At 34.2% G+C, this 5,830-nt stretch overlaps 1 long non-coding RNA gene across 1 annotated transcript; it reads right to left on the bottom strand.

Annotated features, from left to right (window-relative positions):
* Positions 1-1,932: 1,932 nt before the first annotated feature.
* LOC107903839 (uncharacterized) lies at positions 1,933-3,655 on the bottom strand. Its single transcript, XR_001685981.2, has 2 exons — positions 3,217-3,655; positions 1,933-2,599 (listed from the first exon to the last, which is right to left on the bottom strand). It is a non-coding gene; the product is annotated as an uncharacterized lncRNA (long non-coding RNA).
* Between the last annotated feature and the right edge of the window lie 2,175 nt (positions 3,656-5,830).

Raw genomic sequence — 5,830 nt, 5'->3', positions numbered from 1 at the left:
CACTGCAATACCAATTCTTTTACGCCTCACACTTTGTGCAATTAAAGGCAGACGGGCCATTACTGCAATATATTAATGTGTTCCATATTGTCAAATCGCAGTAAAAGGGTCACATTTCTCCAATCATAATTTCAATAACAGTAAAATATAATTAAATAATTTAATTGCCAAAGAACTTACAGTGATTGTGTGAAAAGAAGACGGTACACTGTGGGTGGAGGAAGCAATCAAACAAGCCGCTTCAGTAGGAAGCAATATCACACTATCAAAGAAAAATGAACAATACAAATTTAGAATCTTAACGAGTGCATTGCAACAAAGCGTAACTTCAACAACACAATGTGTATAAAAACAAGGCTATTCAATAGAATAGGATACCATAAAAGAGACTAACAGGCAATGATTAAATAGAAAAATAAATATAGTTAAATAGACTAAGTTAGAAACAAAGCAGTATTCCAACATTATTTATAATCTATTTAAATAAATATATTTAATAAATGATATAATTATATAATTATATACCATAAAAGAGACTAAGCAGGCAATGTACCGTGGATGAACTTATGACTTGTAAGAAACAAAAAGGCAGAAAATAGAAGAGGCATTATGGTCAAGTTGAATAATGTTGGAATACTGCTTTGTGACAAAGGTGACAAATAGGTAACTGTGGTTTTCAAGTATAATTATATAATTATAGGTAACTGTGCTTATAATTGTTTCAAGTATAATTATATAACTAGTATATATTTCAATTATTTCTTTTGTTAAAAAAAGGGGGAATTGGTTGTTTTCAAGTATAAAAAATATGTATAGAAATATATTTGACTTTTTGATTTAAATTTATATGTATTATATATTTATTATATTATAAATATATTTTTAAAAAATTACAAATAATATATATTAAAAGTCATTTAAGTTCATCAATTTGGTTATGAAAATTTATATTTTGATAACTGACCAACTTAACTTTTTTTAATACAATACTGCAATATATTTGACTTTTTGATTTAAATTTATATGTATTATATATTTATTATATTATAAATATATTTTTAAAAAATTACAAATAATATATATTAAAAGTCATTTAAGTTCATCAATTTGGTTATGAAAATTTATATTTTGATAACTGACCAACTTAACTTTTTTAATACAATACTGCAATATATTTGACTTTTTGATTTAAATTTATATGTATTATATATTTATTATATTATAAATATATTTTTAAAAAATTACAAATAATATATATTAAAAGTCATTTAAGTTCATCAATTTGGTTATGAAAATTTATATTTTGATAACTGACCAACTTAACTTTTTTTAATACAATACTGCAATATATTAAAACCTTTCCCGACTTTTAAATTAGAGAAAAAAGAATTTAATTAAACATGTTCAAATTAACTACCTATAAAAGAGACTAACAGGCAATGACTAAATCAAAAACTTACACATACTTGAACAACTAATGATGTAGTTTAACCAAAATAAATTGCTATAAAAAAAGTACATGGATACAGCCATGGGTAATGTCAAAACTCAAAACAGCACACCATATTCCTTTCTTTTTTCCCTTCTTCCTTAACTAGCTGCCCTTATCTGTCACTTTTCAGGTTTGGTTACTGCTTGCTTAAGACTAAATAAGGTTGATTCAGCTGGATAATAGATAGCTTATAACTAAATATGTAAAACAAAATTACATCTCCTCAAATCATTCCAATTAATAAACAACAATACAATTTCAAGCATTGAATGAGGAACAAAATGATCACATAGTTTAAGCAACAAAATCCAGAAGGTAAACAAAATGATGAGCAAAATGAGCACCATCATTTGTAGCCTACGGAACAAAATGAGGAGCAACAAAACAGAGAAACATTGGATTCCAAATATGCAAATCCAGAAGGTAATTAAAGAGCATCATCATTTAAGGATGTATAATAGAAGTAAGAAATTTCAAGCATATACCATCTATATCATATGATAAGTCCACACAGTAAGTGGATGCATAGCCAAAGAACCATAAAATATCAAGACTCTTGTCTCTCATCTGGAACTATACTACCCATCAAGGGGACACCCACACATCCCCACACCCATTTTCAATTACTACACAACAAAGCTGTTGTTTTCATTACTCTTTTTACTAAAAAAAACACTTTTTCCCCTTATGCTGTAAAAATCTGTTGAATGATTGAACCAACCCGGATGAGCTACATATTCCAAGTTCCAGACTCCACCCTGCACCATTTTTCTACCCACGTTGGCCCAACAAAATTTATATATAACTCAACAATACAATAGAATATCACATGGTTTTCTTGACCAAGAAAATCTGGGCCATGCTTCCTTTTTTAATTAAATATTAACATATGTTCCTCCACAACACTCTTCCCCTAACCAAACAATGCATTGTTGGGAGGGGCTTTTGGAGCCCACTGTACATCGCTTTCTATCTCCACTGTCGGCAATCAATTATATAATATGGTTTAGCCCAGACTTTGAGGACATTTTCTTGTATGTTGTGGAGTTTAAGTGTTGAAGTCTGATTGGAGAGCAACATTATTTTTGGGTATCAAAAGTTATGATCCTGATTCAAGCACGGATAGCGGTGAGTAGTTTATATACATGTAGAAAGGGAAAATGAAAAGGGAATATTTTCTTTGTTCAATCGTTGGGTGAGTCCGTGAATAGAGAAAAGTTAAGTTGAATGTTGGAGGTGGTCTGCTCCAGCAATTTTAGGAATCTTCCCTACCAGAGGCAGAGAATACCCAAATTTATGGTGAAAAGAGAAACCATGATAAGTTCAGGTATGCAATTAGTTTAACAGAAAAGTTAGAAAAATATGTTACTGGGAAATTGGGCAGAACAACATAGATGCCAGATTTTGGCCTTATTCGACGGGCAGAATCTGTAAACAAATTAACATTATTCTCACATAAATATTGAACTGCACGTGGAACGTGCATCAGGGAGCAAAAAAATTTGAGAACAACGAGCAGGTACGGTACCGAGAAGAAAAGCCTAAACTGGGTCTAAAATTTGAGTACGAAATTTGACACCAGCAGAGTTACATGATTAAACTTTCTAAAACCTCATGTTAAAGGTAAATGCATGATTCAATTTCTAGAAATGTTGAATCTTTCGTCATAAAAAAACATAAAAGGGAAAACATGTTGAAAGAATGTTAGGGCAGACAGTTTTTACCTTGATTGAATTGGAAAGCTTTTCTTGAGGGTTTATTTGGAGATACTTGGGATTGATCTCTACTCACTGCATTTGAAGAACACAAGTCTGTTTTGATGGCCAAAATAGTGCTCTGAAAAGGTGCAAGAAATTGGGAAGAGAAATCGGAAAGAGAAACAGTGCTTTGAAAGTGAAACAAGAAGAGGCCGATGGATGAAACAGGAAGAGAAATCGGGAGCTTCTTGATCTTGGGAGGGAGAGGCTGGAGATGGCTCTTGTATTGGAAGGGTAAAACAGGCCAAATCACAATCGGGAGAGTTAAGCGGAGCTAATCTGAACTTTTTGAAGGGAATAGAAATGGGTCTTTCATCAGGAATACACCCGGAATGTATTAGACTCGTAATAGGGCAATACATTCAACCAAACATATGCATAGGTGGGGCCCACTGATTATGGGTGTATTGGCATAGCCAATACACCCAACCAAACATGTTGTAAATGGAAAGGGGCTTCAATGAACGTGGTTTCATTGAACTTTTAATCCTAAACCATATGGATTCCTCAAAATCTAGATCTACTTAGAAATAAACAAAAATAACAAAAAAAGAACAATTTCTTCGTTCTTGTTTCTTTCTTATTTCGTTTCTTTTTTGCTTTTCTTTTTCCTTTCTTTATTTTTTCTTGAAAGGAATATGAGGGCTCCGATGAAGTGGAATCCTTAGGTTGTAAAACACTAACCACGAGGTTCTCTATCACTATATCTAAAGGAAAATATCTAAAAATTTCAGATCTATGACACGTAATATCTAGATAGAATTCTTGCAAGGAGGAGGAAGAAATATAGAGAAATTGAGTTGAAAAGAGAAAAGAGAAAAGAGAAAGAAAATCAGTCTGTATTCATGCTTAACTTCGTTTTTCCCATTGCGACTGATAAAAAGAAAGGAAAATAACAAATTAAAACGATCTAGGCCAGCTACAATACCTATCCCTGAAACTCATCATTTCATTAACGGTACTAAACGCGTTGTTTTGAGAGTCTGTATACATCCCAGACCTCTCGACGTACCATTTCATTAAAACATTAAATAAAATGTTGCATTTTACAATAAAAAGGAATAGAACAAAACAACAGAATTAACTGCATTCAAACTAGTCAACTGTTATTTCATCTTCAGTCCATAAGAATTACTCCCTTTTTTAAAATGATCATTGTCCTCAAGGATCAAATGTAGGAAATTGTTGTTGGAGTTGCTGCAAGTCTTCCCAGGTGGAGTTCTCTTGAAAGGTGTTTTCCCACTCGAGCAAAACCTCTGTAGCAACCTGGTTCCCCTTGCATACCATTATCTTTCCAACACCCTAACTGGTACATTGGCTAAAGTCCCATCAGTTCCCACCAAAGGCGGCAGATCAGTTTGACTAGGAACCTTACTAATATGCCTCTTAAGCTGAGATACGTCGAAGGTGGGATGGATTCAAGAGCCTTCAGGTAGCTTCAGCCTGTAAGCTATTTTCCTGATCTTGGCTTCCACTGCTTATAACCCAAAATACTTAGGAGACAACTTTTGATTCTTGAATTTCCTCATAGTATGCTTCTTGTAGGGTTGGAGTTTCAGGTACACATGATCACCTACCTAGAACTCCCTTTCAGATCTCTTACGATTGACCACTTGCTTCGTCTGGTCTTGAGCCCTTTTCATGTGGAATTTGAGAAGCTGCCTTTCTGTTTTATGGTGTTGCAGGCTTCAATCTACAGTAGCTACCTTATAAGAACCTGCTAGATGAGGCAGATGAATGGGAGGGTCTTGGCCATAAAGAGCTTCATATGGTTAGGTTTGAATGATAGAATGATAAGTAGTGTTGTACCACCATTTCGCCAAAGGAAGCTAAAAAAACCCAATCACTCAGTCTTTCTCCAGTCATATAGCAAAGATACCCTTCCAAATAACGATTGAGCACCTATGTCTGCCCATCAATCTCAAAGTGGTAGGCAATGGAAAGATGAAGGCGAGTTCCCAATTTTTCGAATAGCTTCTGCCAAAAAATACTTATGAATACCTTATCTTGATAAGATACAATAGTCTCTGGTGTCCCATATAACTTGTACACATTGGCAAAGTACTCCTCGCTCACTATAATAGCAGTAAAGGGATGCGGCAATGCCATAAAATTACCATACTTTGTTAATCTATCCGCCACTATTAAAATAGTGTCTTTCCCCTTTGAAGCTGGTAGCCCATCGATGAAATCTAGACTGATTGTTAACCAGGCTCGAGTTGGTATTAGGAGTGGTTGTAGGAGTCTAGGGTGTGCTGAGTGTTCCCCTTTACATTTCTGACAAATCAGACACTTCTTTATCCACCTTTTCACATCCTTAGAAAGTCCTTTCCAGTATAAAATAATAGTGAGCCTATGCTTTGTGGCATGAATGCCAGAGTTCCCCCTAACAACCCCTTAATGGAAGTAACCGAATGGGTCTCTTCTAAGGCTATCATTGCTTCCCACCACCACTTTGACTTTTGTCCTGAGCACCTGACTATCCCAAGTGTATTTTGGGTGCTGTTGTGGTTGTTGCGGCACCTTTTGACATACCTCTTGCAGTTTGGAATCTACTAGGCAAGAACCTACTATTCGAGGC

This window comes from Gossypium hirsutum, chromosome D05, assembly GCF_007990345.1.
Source record: "Gossypium hirsutum isolate 1008001.06 chromosome D05, Gossypium_hirsutum_v2.1, whole genome shotgun sequence".
NCBI classification, from domain to species: domain Eukaryota; kingdom Viridiplantae; phylum Streptophyta; class Magnoliopsida; order Malvales; family Malvaceae; genus Gossypium; species Gossypium hirsutum.
This window is presented reverse-complemented; position numbering and strand designations above follow the sequence as displayed.